Source organism: Odocoileus virginianus, chromosome 23 (genome assembly GCF_023699985.2).
Source record: "Odocoileus virginianus isolate 20LAN1187 ecotype Illinois chromosome 23, Ovbor_1.2, whole genome shotgun sequence".
Classification (NCBI taxonomy): domain Eukaryota; kingdom Metazoa; phylum Chordata; class Mammalia; order Artiodactyla; family Cervidae; genus Odocoileus; species Odocoileus virginianus.
Window position 1 is genome coordinate 6236520 of NC_069696.1, and position 17690 is coordinate 6254209.

Sequence of the window (17690 nt, forward strand, 5' to 3'; positions counted from 1 at the left end):
CGCTCGGTTCCGTGGAAATGCTGGCTCTTCTTTGGCTCTTCCACGCGGAAACCCCGGGCGCTGGGCTGCTCAGCGACCTGCGCCTCTGCTGGGGTCCGGATCCCGCCTCACTCTGCACGAGCCCTGGACTGCAGCGGCCCCGCGGACTGGAAAGCAATCTGCCAAGCCCTAAGGAAGGCAGATGGAAGGCTGGAGAGCTCGGAATAAATTCCTCAGCATTTGCCTATTATAATCGGAGCAGAAAGAAGCCTTAGCGATGATCGCGTCTTCAAGGATCGTTGGCTTCAGTAAGACATCCATCAAGCTGAGCGGCGGAGAGCAGAGCGGCTCCAGCAGCACCCTCAGGACAGGGCTGATGCCTCCAAGAGACGCGGCTCCTGCCTGTCTCTGCTGCTGCCTGGTAATCCCTCCGTCTCTACCTCCTTTTCCTTTTTTTTTTTAATACCACCTTCTATCAGATTATGTTAATGCCTCAGGCCTTTTAAGGTCTGCATAGTATTCTGGAGCGCAAGTGTCCTATTTAATATTTATTTTATCTTTTGGCTTCACTGGGTCTTAGCAACTGCCAACCCTGGCTTAGTTGCCCCTCAGACTGTGGGATCTTTGTTCCCCGACGAGGAATGGAACCTACGTGGCCTGCATTGGAGGGCGGATTCTCAACCACCGGACCATCAGTGCAATCTCCCTCGCTGCTGCCTTGACTCTTCTGTTGTCCACAGCCCTTAATGTAACTTGCCGGAGCTCCAGGATCCCTGTGTGGCTCAGAGGTGTCCGACTTATCACCCAGAGTCTCAGCACTCTGCCTCCTCAATCTGCAGGTGTTTTGCTCCAGTTCCAAATAAGGGAAGGAAACACACTTTTATGGAGCTCTGACCATGTGCCTAGGCTATTCGTGGGTTATTTCATTTAATCCTTGGGTCAACCTATGATTTTACATCACTGTTTTATGAGCTAGGAACATAAGAACACAAAGAAGTTACTTCCTTGTGTAACCTACCCAGGTAGATGAAAGTAAAGCTGGAATTCCCACCCAGTTCTCTCTGACACAGAGAACTGACACAGAGTTGAAGGCCAGGGGCCATCTGGGGTTGGCCCAAGTGGGTATTAGGGGAAACCTCTAGAATATCTAGAATCCCACCTTTCATTCACTTATTTATTTCCAGTAGAGGTCCCCAGCTGGGGGACAGCTGCTCCAACAGCTCTGGAGCCACAGGAGCAGAGAGAGAGGGACCCATCTGTGGTTCTCTGTGCTGCCCACGGCAAATGGGCTGTCCACGTGGTACAGTGTGGACACTGGAATCCATCCACCGGAAGATGGAGAGGGCCTGAGCTCTGCTCCCAGGGATGAGGGGCCCAGCAGCTGTGCCAGTTTAGCTTGGAGACTTCTGCTGTCAAATCTCTGATGGACTGTCCCAGGAAGGAGAGGTATGTGGCCCTCCACAGGGCGGTAGCAGGGCCACTAGGGACGCAGGTCCGTGGAGCCAGCTCTCTGCTCAGTCTGAGGATTTCCCATCACTGCTGGCTCACAACAGGGTGATCTGCAAGTGAACTCAGGAAAATGCAGGGACCATGCAGTCATGGGCTTGCAGGAGGATACCCTTCATTCTCCAAGGCCATCCTCCACATGTATGACCCCAATTGATGTGGGTGGCACCAGACACCTGCTTTGGGGAACGTTGACTCTGACTCCCAGGTCCCTTTCAACTCAAAGATTCTGTGACCTGTCGGTGTCTGTTTTTCTTGTACTGCTGTTTCACTCCAGTAGATAATGTTTTTAGTGCTTTTGACTCTTGGACTCCCAAAACAATTCAGAATGGTTCGTGCCATTAGAATGCATATTTTTTAAAAAACAAAAATTTTAATGAAAAAATTGAATCCAGGAGGATCCCTGGGAAAAAGTGAGTTGCTACAGAATTTGGGCACTAAATTAAAAGCAAAGTTTGTTCCAGTGGAAGTCACTCAGTCATGTCTGACTCTTTGCCACCCCTGGACTATACAGTCCTTGAAACTCTCCAGGCCAGAATACTGGTGTAGGTAGCCGTTCCCTTCTCTAGGGGATCTTCCCAACCCAGGGTTCAAACCCAAGTCTCCTGCATCGCAGGCAGATTCTTTACCAGCTGAGCTACCAGGAAAGCCCAAGTTTGCTCCAAGTCTGGGCAAATAGAAGCAAGTGTGATGTTATTGGTTCTCACTGTTCAGGAAGGGGATGCCCACACTCCACTGGCCTCAACTTCCCACTGGGACTGAGAAGCCCAGAACGACAGGAGCAAGTTCTTCATTTTATTTAATTTTTATTAAACTTTTAAACATTTGTTTATTTAGCTGCACTGGGTCTTCGATGTAGCATGCAGGGTCTCTTAACTTGTGACGTGGGATCTAGTCCCCTGACCCAGGATTGAACCCTGGACCCCTGCATTGGGAGCTTGTAGTCTTAGCCACCCCCGGGGAAGTCCCCTCCCCTGCCTTTATGCCCTCCCCTTCAATAACATACATGGGAACGTTTTATACAGTGTTGGTGCTTAGTGTATTCTGATTGACTTGACTTACTTTTTTCTGCCATGCCATGAGGCTTGTGGGATTTCAGTTCCCCAGTCAGGGATTGAACCTGGTAGAAGCAGTGTCCTGGTCAGGCTCTCAGCCGTCGCTCTGAACTCACATGATACTGCTCCGGGAGAGGGTGGAAGGGGGGCTGGGCCTGGCCTATAGTGGGCCCCAGGCTGCCGTGATGGCGCCCACTGGTCCCTGCTCATGTTTTCTGAGCAGGTTTCCATCCTCAGTATGTCTGTGCTGCCGAGCACAGCTGCTCCACACACAGGCCTGCTTGCTTCTGGTTTTCTTGCTCTCCTCTTTCCAGGCTCCTCTCTTCCCTGGAGACAGGCGCTTAGATGGCCCTGTGTTTCCTTCCCCACCCAGCTTCCTGGGAGGGCTGCTCTCCAGCCTGCCCCCAGCTCTGCTTGGCTCAGGGCTTTGGAATGAAAGACGCAAGACTGAACTCCTAGGAGTGACTCACCTCTGCTTGGAGGGATTATAGCCGGCTTTCGTGCCACTTAGCCATTCCTTCTCCATTTTCCTAAAAATGCCATGTGGTCAAAAAAAAAAAAAGCCCCATGGTCTATATTTTATTTTAAAATCAGCAGGGGGGACTTCCCTGGTGGTCCAGTGGTTGAGAATCTGCCTTCCAATGCAGGGGTTGTGAGTTTGATTCCTGGCCGGGAAACTGAGATCCTACATGCCACGGGGTAGCTAAGCCCATGCACCACAACTAGAGAATCCCCCACACGCAGCAACGAAGACCCAGCAGAGCTAAAAGAAAAAAAAAAAGGAATAAATAGACTTTTTCATAGACTTTGCTTTGGGTGCCTATCAGCATGACCCGCCCCTTCACCTCCATCTCTCCCACTGTCCCAGGATCATTACAACCACCTAGGCAGGTACTGCAGCCCCTGAAGGCCTGGGTCACTCTCCACCTGTGACCTGTAGGTAGACGCTTAATAGGAACCTCATGATCCCACTGTTTCAGGCCATCTCAGGTCCAGTGGAACCGGGCAAGGATCAAGCCCTGGGTGTTGCTTCCATGCCTGGGTCGGCAGGAGCAGGTCTGTGCCGGGCATCTCCTGCTTCTGCTCCTGGTAGTCTCAGCTAAGCCCAAGGGCAGGAAGACACAGAGGGCGTGCCCACAGGAGGCGCGCCCTCTTGTGCAGTTTCCCACACAGCCAAGAGTCAGCCCTTTCTTCTGCTCAGACCAGCCGAGTCACTGGCACCAACCACACTGTCTGGAGTCATATGAATCTCATGCCCGTGAACGTTCTCTGTAGGAGGCTCCCAGGCTTGAAGCAACAAACAAGCAAGTCAATACTCTTCCCACCTGGACACAATGGGCCTGCGGGCCTGGGAGCAGCCAGACTTCCCTGAAGACTCTGTCAAAACCACTGAGACAAAGGCCAGATGGAGGCCGGACTTCAGGGGTCACACAGAGAACGTCTGCTCTGTTACAGGGTGGCAGGAAGTGCAAGGACCCTTGGCCTCCTCTGTCCATGGGATTCTCCAGGCAAGAGTACTGGAGTGGGTAGCCATTCCTTTTCTCCAGGGGATCTTCCTGACCCAGGGATTGAACCTGGGTCTCCTGCATTGCAGGAAGATTCTTTACTATCTAAACTTCTCTGTACCAGAGAAGCCCCATTGAACAGGTTACTTCACCCAGGTTACTTCAAAAATGTCTTTAGACCTAAAGTGAGACGGTCTGGATTTGAGTTCCAGCCAGATTATCTATTAACTGCATGGCCCTGAGCAAATCAGTGAGCTTCTCCAAAGCACAAATTTCATTATCTGTCAAATAGGAACAGAAACATGTTTCCTTCACACAGAAGCACGTGAGGATCAAATAACAGCACACATGAAAACGTTTTGTAAACTGTAATGTGCTCTGGAACTGTCAAGGGTCGTATAAAATGCTGTTTATTACAGTTAACAATGGTAGTTTCAGTAGTTTGTTCCTCTACTCAAGTTTTGACCAGAACAGTGTGAACAGTAACAAATGGTGAGCTCTGATTTTCTGTCACTTTCTAGTTCGCATTCTGTCCCAGGCTGGCAGGAGCAGCAGGGACTGAGGTGGGGTTAGCATGGCGCAGACCTGCAGGGAGCACAACAGGTAGGAAAGAAGCACGTACCTGTGTACTCATCGTGGTCAGGGGCTGGATCCTGACAGACTTTAGGGTGGGCTGGAGGGGGGCAGCCCCCTGCAGAGCTGACCATCACCCAGCAAGAAGCACAGTGGATGCTGACCCACTGACAAGCCTCCCTACCCACTGGGCTCCCTGCCCTGGGCTGCTCATAAAACCCTGGTCACCTCTACTCTGGACCTTGACTGCAAGGACCTTGGAAGCAGCTCACTGGTGGACTTGGGATCTCTTCAGTATCCACAGCCCTGATGTTTCCATTCAGACTCCCAAGCAGGCAACACTGGCTCACAGAAAAGAAGCCTACATTTTAGCTATCAGAAACTTCATCCTTTATGCATCCCAGTGCCTTTGTGTCTGGGACAAGAGTTCCAGCAGTAAGGATGCTGCTGTTGCTCTTACTGAACAAAGTTCATGTCACAGTGAGGGCAAATAGAAAGATCGGAGTTCGGAGCAGAGGGCTGTTTATTGCCGAGCCCAGCAAGAAGAACAGGTAGCTTATGTTCAAAAATACCGAACTTCTCTATGATTTTGGGGGGGAAGGTTTTTAGGTTGTTGTTGTTTTTTTTTTTTCAAGTATTTATTTATATGTATTTGGCTGCTCTGGGTCTTAGTTACAGCATGCAGGGTCTTCAATTTTCATTGCAGCATGCAGGATCTCTTAGTTGAGGCATGTAGGACCTAGTTTCCTGTCCCTGCATTGGGAGTGTGGAGTCTTAGCCACTAAGCTACAGGGAAGTCCTGAAATGTATTTCTTAAATATTGAGACTTAAAGTCAAGATTATACCTTGATCCATGGGCTGTAGGACAGATGTTGTGTTAGCAGGCAGGAAAACAGCATTCATCAGAGCTCCTGGCTGACAAGGTTCGTTGTCACTGAGCAGTAATATTTTTGAAAGGAATCTCTTTTTCTGAGCAGGAGGTCTCTGCAGAGGGTTTAAAATATTAATTGAACCTTGCAGTAAACAGAAGTGCTGTCATCCAGGCTTTGTTGTTCCATTTGTAGAGCACAGGCAGAGTAGATTTAGAATGGTTCTTAAGGGCCCTAGGATTTTTGGATTGTAAATGAGCATTGGCTTCAACTTCAAGTCACCAGCCACAATAGCCCCAACAAGAGAATCAGTCTAAAAAGAAAAAAGAGAGAGAATCAATCAGCTTGTCCTTGAGGCTTTGAAGCCAGGCACTGACTTTTTGCTTGCTATGAAAGTCTCAGATGGCGTTTTCTTCCAGTAGAGGCTATCTCGTCTACATTGAAAATCTGCTGTTTAGTGTAGCTACTTTGATGAATGATCTAAGCTGGATCTTCTGGGTAAGTTGCTGCAGCTTCTACACCAGCACTTGCTGCTTCACATTGCACTTTTATGTTATGGAGATGGCTTCTTTCCTTAAGCCTCATGGACCAACCTCTGCCAGCTTCAAACTCTTCTTCCACATCTTCCTCATCTCCCTCACCATTCAGAGTGTTAAAGCTTCCAACCACATCCTTGAGCATGCACACACACACACACAAGACACAAAAGATGTGTGTATATACAGTCTCACCTCCAGAAAGAAAAATCAACATTCTTACCACTCCAATCACTGTTGGATAAATAGTTTGTATTTTTTTCAGAAAGTGTCAGTGTTTCTGGCAATCTACACACGCGCACACACACTCACACTCACCCCTGGCCTTTTTTGCACCACTGTAAAGTTTTACCACCTCTGTGCATACTGCCCTTTCTTCAGTGTGAGCTCATGCGCTCCATTCTCCTCTTACTCACTAAGGCTGCACTTTCTCCTCTGCAGAGTTACCTGCTGCCATCAGACTTAACACAATCTTTTTCTTTTTTTAAGGTTGATTTATTTATTTGGCTGTACTGGGTCTTAGTTGTGGCATGGACGATCTATGGAACCCAGCCCCCTCCATGGGGAGCATGGAGTCTTAGCGACTGAACCACCAGGGAAGTCCCCGTATAATAAGCTGTTTTTCTTTTGCTGCTTTTAAAATTCTCTCCTTTTAATTTTGACAACCTAGCAATGTATGCATTCCTTGTTCTATTGTGCTTGACTTAATTGTACTTCACAGATACTGTGTTTTTTACAAATTGATGATCTGTGTGTGGCAACTGCCCTGAGCAAGTCCATTGGCACTGTTTTCCCAACAGCACTTTCTCGCTTGGTGTCTCTGTGTTACATTTTGGCAATTCTCACCATAATTTAAACTTTTTAATTATATTTGTCATGGTGACCTACAGTACTATTATAACTGTTTGGGGCACCCATGTAAGACTATGAACTTGATCAATAAATGTTGTGGGTGTTCTGACTGCTCCACTAACTGGCTCCTGTCCCTTCCTCTCCTTGGTCTTCCTGTTCCCTGAAATAGAACAGTATTGAGTGCTGACTTGAGTGTGAAGAGTCCAGAATTGGAGTGAGAAGGGTTTGCTGTGTAACTGGGGCAAGGGTCAGAAAGAGATTGCTCGGAAGACTCTGAGGGGAGTGGGTAGACTCTGTCAAGCTTGCATACACAGGAACAGAACAGGCAGTCTCTCGGTCTCTCCCGCACTCTCCTCCCAACAGCTGTGCAAAGACTGGCACGTGACCCTGCAAGCACAGCACTGCAGCTTCTGACGGCACCAGGAGAAGGGCAGGGAAACAAAGGCCACAGGCACGGCCACGCCAGCTGCCAGGAGCCCCCGTCCCCACGGCGACACAGAAAAATAGTCGTGAGACTGCATCCAATGTCACTCTCCACCGGGGACCTCCCAGCCCCCGCCCTGGGACTGAAGCAGCAGGCCCGGGAAACAGGCCGCTCCTCTGTCTCTCCCTGGAAGGTCCGAGGGCAGCTCCGGCTGAGCAGGGGGGATTCCTGGGGAGCTGGGGTGGGGAGATGGATGTTTAGGGAGCTCCAATGACGGGACCCCGGGGCCAGCTCAGCACAGCTCGTGTCCCCATCTCCTGCCCCTGGGCTGGGTTCTGCCAGCAGGACTCCAGGAGAAAGCAGACCCACCTCCTCCCTCGCCTCACTTCTCCAGATCAGCCCACCACCTCTCCTTTCTGTCTCAGGTCCTACACCAAGACCTCTGCTTAGATGATGTCAGACCCACTACACACACTTCACATATTACCTTAAACCAGGCATTTTAAGTTCCCCAGGGCTTGATTTTAAAACAAAACAAAACAAAACTTCTACCTTCTCTTTCTCTCAAGGATAAACTAGGGTTGAAAAAGTAACTAATGGGGACTTCCCTGCGAGTGCAGGGGACATGGGTCCTGGTCCAGGAAGATTCCACATGCCGCGGAGCAACTAAGCCCGTGTACCACAGCTACTGAGCCCGAGCTCTAGAGCCCGAGAGCTGCAGCTGCTGAAGTCTGCACACCAAGAGCCTGTGCTCCCCAGCAAGAGAAGCTTGTCCAGCGCAGCAAAGAGTGGTTCCCGCTTGCTACAGCTAGAGAAAGCTCGTGCACAGCAACGGAGACTAGCACAGCTAATAAATATATGACAAAGAATTTTTTTAAAAGATGGAGACACTTTTTCAGGAGGTTAGTCACTCTGCTGGGCCCTCACAGGGGTGCTCAGGAGACCCGAGGTCTCCCCAGAATGTCTTGATTAACCCTGACAGCGCTTTCCAGCAGAGAACACTGATTTCAGCGTTAAGTGATACAAAGAGCACAGGGCTTCCAGGTGGCTCCGCAGTAAAGAACCCGCCTGCCACTGGAGGAGATGCAAGAGATGCAGGTTTGATCCCTGGGTCGGGAAGATCCCCTGGAGAAAGAAATGGCAACCCACTCCAGTATTCTTGCCTGAAGCATCCCATGGACAGAGGCGCCTGGCAGGCTACAGCACACGGGGCCGGAAAGAGTAGGACACAACTGGGCACACACACACACACATAAGAGCACAAACTTGATGTTTAATCCTTCTGATCAAGAGGGAGGTGATAAACTATGTGTTAGTCTCTAGTCATGTCACTTGACCCTCCTAGAGCCCATTTTTTTTCTAAGGAGATTTCGTTGCTCCTGCCCAAGGCAAACAGATGGGCTTTATCCCCTCCTCCATTCACAAGCCAGGTGGTCACCATGTGTTCTCAGATCAGGCTGCTCTCACCCTCTCATCCCCCCCCCAACCTCCCCCCTTCTCCTCCCACTCACCTGCCTTCTCAATCTTCCAACCGGATCCATCTTATTACGCCTTTAATGAAACCCCTTCTGGCTTCCCTCATATTCCAGATATTTCATTGCTTCATGTTTTACAGGGTTTTTTAATCCACTCTTCTTTTTCACTGCCACCCCTTGGCTTGGGGCATCACCTCAAGGGTGCCGGCAGAGATAGTGAGGGAAGCGGTGTCTGGAGTGAGGCCGGTGGCCAGGTATGGCTGCACAGGTGGGACCCAGCGTGCAGACCTATGGGACCCTCACAGGCCTCTCTCCTTCCAGTTCACAAATCTGGGCAAGTGAGACCGGGGTCCCCGTGAACCTGTCTTTCTTGTAGGCTGTGACAAATGTCTCTACTTTGAGTGGGTCACAAACACTAGGAGGACACAGGTAGAGCAGCCACATTTGTCTGACTTTGAAGAGATCGGACAGAGCAGTGACAAGGAGCCGAGATAAGGCTGGACCGCAGGGCGGCAGGTACTGAGGCAGCCTTCTGGGATGTGACTCCAGGAAACCCTGTACCAGCCTGGGGTCTGGAGATGTGGGCTGTGGGCTGTGGGCTGTGGGCTGCACTGTGTGTAACTGAGCATCCCTGGGGAAACCTCCCAAATATTCCGTTTTCTCCTGGAGGGGCTGCAGGTGGCCGAGTGGGAAGGTAAGGGACTGAGATGGGGGAGTGGACCGGAAGGGGAATCTGGAGAAACCATGACAGCACACGATGGCAGAGAGCCACGGCTCCAGGAAGGGCAGCAGAAGCCAGGACTGGGGCTGCCTTTTTAGGGAAGCAGCCTTACCAGCAATTCCAGTTTAAAAAATAACTTTGCCAGCACAGATCAAGTCTTGGCTCCTTGTGCCTGGAACTACAATGAGGAACATGTCTTTGGGGTTCAGCTGCAAGTCTCTCTGGCCCCTCCTTAGCTCGCTGGTTATGGGAGACAGCAGAGGCTCGTGGGACCCTTTAGCTGGGGAAGGTCCCAAAGGCTTCGGTGGAAGTCTGGCCTCAGAGTTGAATGAGGCTGACAATTATTGATAACAAGACAGACTGTGCCCTGGCGCAAGAGCAGGAAGAATGTGGCCCCACCATCAGGGAGGAAGCTGTGGCTGCCTTTCAGTGTGACCATCTTGGTCTTCTTCCTGCCAGAATCTCTCCCAATGTGCTATCCCACATGGTGTTAGGAAGACCGAAGCCAATTAAGATGGAAGGAAACCTCTTGTTTCCAAAGACACATTCACCCCACCCCACCCCCCTCCAAAAAAACCTAACAAAAATCTAGAAGTCTGGAGACTTCCCTGGTGGTCCAGTGACTAAAACTCCAAACTCCCAATGCAGGGAGCCTGGGTTCGATCCCTGGTCAGGGAACTAGATCCCATATGTGGCAACTAATGCCTGGCATGGTAAAATAAACAAATTAAAAAAAAAAAAAAAAAGAGCAGCCATCTCAGACTTGATGCGCTGGACTGCTTCCCACTCCAGACCAACTGATTTCCTTGTCTTGTTCAAATCACCAAAGGAAAACCACTATTTACCAAGTCACTAAGGACAAAAGCGAGGAGTCATCCTTAATTCTGCTTTCTCTATGAATCCATCTCTCCGTTTCACCTTCAAAATGCATTTCACAATGGACCACAGCTAACTAATCCACCACCTCCATCAGATCTAAACCACCATCCTCTCTCTGCCTCAGACCACAACCCCTGCCTCTCTTCCTGTCTCCAACCTCGGCCCCTCTAGCCTGCTCCGTCCTCCATGGCAGCCCGAGTAATCTTTCTAAAACAGATACTGCATCATGTCGCTCTTCCCCTTAAAGATGTCTCCAGACTCCAGATCCGTATCTGTCCGCATCCTGCCAAGCCCTGCTTAACTGGCCTGTCTGCTCCCCGGGCACCTCCCACTCTCCTGTGATCCACAGGGTCCTGCCCACCAACTGGCCTTCCTCATATCCTCTCAATGTGCCCAACACTTTCCCTCCCTGGACATGCTACTCCCGGGGCTCAGTGCCTCCTCGATCTCCAGGTTGCAACACCTCCTCCAACACCTCCTCAGATGTGCCGAGCCAACCAGCCCCTTCAGTGATTCTGCCTGGTTTTATGTGTGTCTCAGAGCACTTGTGAGCACGTGAAATCCTCTGGCATATTCACTCTTTGTCTGTCTCCAGCTGCCCCATCTCCCACTGCTACTCCAAACGGAAGTTCCTCCGGGCAGGGACCTGTCCGTTCACTGCAGTCCCCGGCCTGGAACGCGGCTTGGTCCCTAGTAGGGGCGGACATTGAGGGGAGGACTCCAGCCCCCTTCCCATTTCTGCCCCCAAGGCAATCCCTCCAGAGAGGAAGGGGGTCCCTGGGAAGTCCTTCTCACTGCTAGGCCTGCTTCCACGGCCTGCTGCTTCCTCCTATGTGGACCCCATTTGCTGGGTGTGGGTGAGCCACCAGCCCCCTTATGGCTGGGGACGAGGGTGGGTGCCAAAAGTAGGGCAGCGCTTCAGGGAAAACACAGGCCACAGCCCAGCTCCACAGCATCACAGCTTCGTGACTCCAGCTGCATTTCATTAAAAGTGGGCTGGCTCACTGTAACCCAGACCCTGTGGCCAGTAGTCTGATTTCTGCCTCATTTTTGTTCTCCTCCAAGCTTCAATTAAGGGAGCAACAAAAGATCTCTATCATGAGCCATGTGTGATGATGATCTCATCAGCTAAGACAAATATTTTTTTCTGGTTGTATTTATAGAACCTTTCCTTGTTTCCTTGGACAACCCTAGCTGGCATTATCTTGTTCGCTTTCTTTCCATCCAGATCTGTATCTGTGGGGGGCGGCTTTTTATCTGCTGCTCTTTGCTGCCTGAGATTTCTAATTCCTCTGTTTTGCTTCTCAGCTTTCATCTGTGGATCTCTTTTAAAATCAAACAGTTTGGAATTTCCAGTTACCAAGACAGTAACTAGAATTAATTAAAAAAAAAATAGACACCATTGGCTATGGATGAGCACTTGGCAATGGTTTCTCTTAGCAGTTATCTCAGTGCCTTCAGGGAGGAAAGCTTGGTTCTCCTTTCCCAGTTCTGCCAGTCACATGTTTCCTGGCAACGGGCCTCCCTTCAGCCTCACTGGGTGAGAAGCGCAGCCCACCCCTGCAGCCCTGTGGATGCGCACCCTCTGTGGCTTGGAGATCAACGTGCCAGCAACATTCTGGCTTGCTCAGGGGCGCATTAACCTGGGTCCTGTAAGGGCCAGGAGAACGAGACAAGACCCTGGGAGCGGAGAGGGTGGGGGCTTAGGGGACTCCGGTGCAAACTGGAGCCTGCCCTGCTGTCGGGGATGCAGGGGGCAGACAGTCCGGCCAACAGATCTGCCCTCAGAGCTTAACTCTGGTGCCGCAACTTCTTAGCTAAAGATGTGTTTGCCCTGTGGGGTGGAATGGCGGCTTTCCCATGTCCCCACTCACGGACCATGTTGCCTTCAAGAAGTGGGACTGCTTCTCCGGTTAGGGTCTGATTTGTGGGATTTTTAGTTCCCCAATCAGGGATCGAACCTGGGTCCCCTGCACTGGAAGGCAGATTCTTAACCACTAACCCACCAGGGAAATCCCAAGGCCTCACTATTTTTACATATAGAACCCTGATAATCAAACAGCACGCAAACAGGTATACCGTGTAGATATCTATGGCACTAAGATTACTTTGGGGTTGTGGTGATCAGGAAAAAGGTATTTTAAAACACTCTTTAAGTATTTAATGATAGTAACACAAAGGTTGAACAATATAGTCTTAATCTTAGCTCTTGCTTTCCTCTCCCCTGATCAAAACTTGTCTTTCAGCAAAGAACCTAAAACACATTCCCTCTAATTTATGTCTGATAAAAGTTTAAAATAGCATCTCTCATAGGGATATTTGCTTACTAATAGCCCCAACAATGCCTTCTGATAAAAAGCCATGAAGATCTAGTCGTGGAATTGTAGCCTGAGCCAAGCATGAGGAGACTGCTTTCTGAGAAACTTGGATTTATTTATTGACAAGCTTTTTAAGTAAAAAAATATGGACAAACTGTCTGCCAAAAGATCTTGTTTATAATCAATTTTAGATGTAAGAAGCTTCTTCTTGGGTATGCTTTAGAAATAGAAACATAGACTCAGCCATAAAAAGGAACAAAATTGGGTCATTTGTAGTGAACTGGATGAAGCTAGAGTCTGGCATACGGAGTGCAATGAAAGAAAGAGAAAAACATAAGAGTGTATATTAATGCATATGTATGGAATCTAGAACAATGGTACTGATGAACCTATTTGCAGGGCGGGAATAGAGATCCAGACATGGAGAATGGACTTGTGGACACAGAGGGGGAAGGAGAGGGTGGGACGAATAGAGAGCAGCATTGACATATATACATAACCACGTGTGAAATAGCTGGTGGGAAGCTGCTGTAGGGCACACGGAACTCAGCTTGGTGCTCTGTGATGACCTAGAGGCATATGGGTTGCCCAGGTGGGAGGCTTAAGAGGGAGATGATATGTGTACGCATACAGCTGATTCGAGTTGTACCGCACAACATTGTAAAGTGATTATATTCCAATTAAAACAATAATAAATAAAATATAGCCAGTTCAAAAAAAAAGAAACGTTGCAACTTCTAGGATTTTTTAATGGTCTTTCTGAAGTCAAGATAATTCTGAAAACTCCAGGGCTTGTGATCACAAAGACCGAGGCCTTCTCAGTGTCCCTAAAATCAGAGCTTCTGGATTTGGTCACTTTTATTTTGCAAACGACTTAACTGACCGGGTCAGATGGGAGGACAGCGGCGGCGCTGCTTGCGTGCATGGGAAGGGGAGGGTGGTGGTGCGTGTGCAGCAAGAGGCAGGGCTTTTCGCAGACTCTTCTTTCACCCTGTGTAGACCTTGCCACATGTGCACGATAGCTGGATTTATGTCCCTGAGATTCCCTGAATTAGCCCAACTTCCTTGAAGTTACCCTCCCACAGTTCTTGGCTTTAACTAGAATCTTACTAGTGACCTATGTCCAGTGTTGGCTTTAAAAGTAAGAAAGAGACTGGGAACAATTAGATAGGGTCCGCATAAGAACAAATAAAATGACTGGAAAACAGATCCTTTGCAGAATGCAGTTAGAACTGTTGACCTTGGACTAGGAAGGGCAGAGGAAGAGGTTATTTTGTGGGGACGAGTGCTTAACTCTTCTCTTTCTTGTACCTTTTTGGATACAGATGGGATATAAATAACATTCTCACTGCTGAGGATCAAATACAAGAAACTGGGCTTGATTTTGGACTGCAGAGACATAGAGTGAATACAAGGGAAAAATCCCAGTACATCGTTAGACATTGGTCTTTAGAGGGATTGGTTTTGTTTCTTTTTCTGTAAATGTAGAAAAGGCAAGACACAGCAGGGATGGTTTTCGAGAGTGGAGCTGGACTGTGATTACTAAGTACATGTGAGCTAGGACCTTAGTAAGATCCTGTGGAAGCCAGAAAATGTACCCTCCCTGTTTTCTGAAAGGTCCTGATTTTAGGGCCATTTACTCTGGCTCTTCATTTCTGATGGTTAAAGGCATCCTGGTGAGTGGGAGGAATGTGAGTCCTGTCCTAGACTCTGCCGTTTACTAACCTGCTGACCTCGGACAACCCACAGCCTCTTCACAGGGTCTTATGTGATGACAAAAGCCTTCCTTCTTAATTAAGTTATTAAGAGTGTCAAGAGAAAAAAAAGACAATGTTCTACAGAATGTTCAATGCTATGCAAATATAGCAACTGTTATTAATTTGGATAAATTGTTCATTAGGCCTTGATCAAAGGTATTTCCAGCTGTCAGTGTCGACCGATACTGATTCCCAGGTTTGAATCTCAAAACCTGTGAAATCCATCCGTTCGAACATCCTCCTGTCTATCTACCCCGTCACCCCTCAGCTCAGAGAGTGCCTGCTGAGGGGCAGTTAGTTATGGGGACACAGCAGGGCATAGCAGGAGGTGGAGCGGGGGTGCAGCGTGGTGAGAGTTTTCATCAGGCCGACGGTGCCCAGGATCTCCCTGAAGGGCAGAGGGAGGGACACGGCCCAGAGGGGCTGGGTGCCAGTCCAGGCTCGGGCAATAGGAGTTAGGTCCGCATACTAGAGTGAGGAAGGGGAGACCCCAGGCCAAGACTCAGAGCAGATGAAAGCTGGGTGGACTTGGGGAACTATAAGTACAATTAAAGGACAATTGCGGGGTGTGAAGGTTAGCCGTCTGCCCGGCTAAGGGCTTCCCCTCTAGAGGAACAGAGAGTCACTGCGGACTTCGAAAGAAATGCGGATATTTCACTCCCGGTGCAGCCAAGGGGAGGGTGGAGGAGGCAAGGCTCCCAGGACAGAGGCGGTGCAGCCGGGTAGAAGAAAAGAGCTGGGGGCCAGGGGCAATGCGAAGAGATGGGGGCGTCGGCGCAGCGGGAATCAGAGAAGAGAAAGTCAGAAGCAGAGGCGCAACGGTGCATGGTGACCATTTTCTGGGGATGGCCCTTGAGAAAGGGAGCTGAAAGAGAGTGGGGTGACGGTCTCCAACAGTGACGACCCAGAAGGCCTCCCCTCAGTTCAGTTCAGTTGCTCCGTCGTGTCCGACTCTTCGCGACCCCATGGACCACAGCACGCCAAGCCTCCCTGTCCATCACCAACTCCTAGAGTTTACTCAAACTCATCTCCATTAAGTCAGTGATGCCATCCAACCATCTCATCCTCTGTCATTCCCTTCTCCTGCCTTCAATCTTTCCCAGCATCAGGGTCTTTTCCCCTACAGCATCTTAAAAAGGATGAAACACACGAAACTTAAATTCTACCTGCGTCGTCACTGGAGGTATACTGAGAACCCTGAGTATGCTGCTGCCCTGTGGCTGTGGCTGTCCACCGGATGCTTCATCTTCAGAACTGAAGCTCTGTCCCCACTGAACACAGACTCCCCGCCCCCCACCACCTGGACCCCAGCGACCACCTCTCTGCATTCAGTCTGTCTGAATGTGACCATTTCAGCTCCTCACATAAATGGAGTCACACAGTGTCTGCCCTTTGTCACTGGCTCATTTCACCGAGCACAATGTCCTCAAAGTCCATCCACGTTGTAGCCTGCCTCATACTTTCTTTTCCTTTTAAGGCTGAATAGCATTCCTTTGTATATGCTCTTATCTCTTTGAAACTTTCGATCATGATCCATAATGCAATATTGCTTCTGTTTTATGTTATGGTTGTGGTTTGTTTTTTTTTTTTTCCACCACGTATCATGTGGAATCTTAGTTGCCTGACCAAGGATTGAACCCATACTGTCTGCGCTGAAAGGTAAAGTCTTAACCACTGGACCACCAGGGAAGTCCTCATGGTAATAAGTTTATTTGGTGTCATGACCTAGCACACATATGTGTATTATGTTACTGAAATGTTATATTTTTAGCATATATTATTTATAATTATACACAGACTAATAAAATAAACATTTTACCCCCAACCTGCCCTTCTTACATGTGAAGTATTGATGTTTTGTTTCTATTCTGTTTCTTAAATAAGAAGATTCTAGTCACAATCCTCCGAATCAGTCTCGTGGTCCCGGGTCTGTGAACAGTTGGTCTGTCTGATGCTGAGGCCAGCAAGCCTCCATGGAGGGAGCCTTAGAAGCTCAATGCCAGAGCCACCAACGCCAGAGGCCGGGCGGAAACCAGCTTCACCCATTTGTCTTCGTGACTGGCCTTTATTTCCAGCACAATCTCTCCAGCAAAGGTCCCAACTATTAGTTTATTTCTGGTGTAAATAGGGTAATTCATGAATTTGCTGCTTTTCTTCCAATGGTCGCCAGCTGGCATGGGTTTTTGCTCTGGGTTATTCACAGCCAGTGGCCATTCCACTCCACTTTTCTATCTCCTGGGAGGGAATGGTGGTGGAGTAAACTGCCCCTCTTCACACCCCACCCCGCTCATCTGATCTGGGAATCGGGAAGGCAGGACTTTGGCAGCAGGTGACTGTGGCCTCTGGGCCCTGCAGGGCTTCCGGAGGTCCAGCTGTTGCACAGCTGCAGGAAGCGTCTCCTGAGGGAGCGGCACTATCCAGGGGAGACGGGGGTCAGCCTCCAGAATGGACGCCGGGGAGTGCCCGCCAAGAGAAGAGAGGAGGGTCCCAGAGCAATGGGCATCAAAGGTCAGGTCTTCCATGGTACGTCTGGGTAGCGCTGCGGCAGCTGGCTATGGCGATGCTCGGAGAAGGTCCCGGGTTCCACCCCAGTCTCCCTGCCGTTCCTGTTTTACACTAAGTGCCAGGAGAGCTTCACCCCTCCTGCCTTACTAATTAGCTAATCTCTGTCGAGTTCCCAAAGGATGAGGTCAGAGAGATTACCATCTCCATAGCAATGAAAACATCAATGGGATGGGAGAGAAATCAGAGGGAAGTTCCTGTATCCCTGAAGTTCACTGAGCACTGCTGTGTGCCATTAGCTACGAAGATGCCATGTGAACAAACAGTTGCCTCTGAGTGTGCCCTGAGGATGTGCGGTGGGGGCGGGGGGCAGGGGGTGACCAGACCAAGGACTCCAAGCTGAGGACATGGACTCTGCAAAGGTCTGGTGGGGAAAAAGAGCTGGGCTCTTTCACTTTTCAGGACGTGGAACTGAGGCTGTCAGAAGTGTAGAACTGGTCAAGAGTTTGATGATCTTGGGCAACTGGGCCAGTGAGAGAAACCAGGATGCCTCAGGACTTGGGCTGAACCGTTGAGCACCAAAAAATATCCACAAAACACTCTGAGCTGGAGAGTCAACTAGATAAGAACTTGGGACTTTTATAACATGACTATATATGGTGCCTTATTTATTCAAGGTTCTATTACATCAGTGATTCTGTTTCCTCTTTGTAACTTAGTGAGGTCAGCCCAGTGGGCA

The 17690-nt window shown here is 49.5% G+C and overlaps 1 long non-coding RNA gene across 1 annotated transcript; it reads left to right on the forward strand.

Moving 5' to 3' along the window:
* The first annotated feature begins 312 nt into the window (after positions 1–312).
* Positions 313–6992, forward strand: LOC139030554 (uncharacterized). The gene is made up of 2 exons (XR_011482903.1): positions 313–400; positions 560–6992. It is a non-coding gene; the product is annotated as an uncharacterized lncRNA (long non-coding RNA).
* Positions 6993–17690: the final 10698 nt, after the last annotated feature.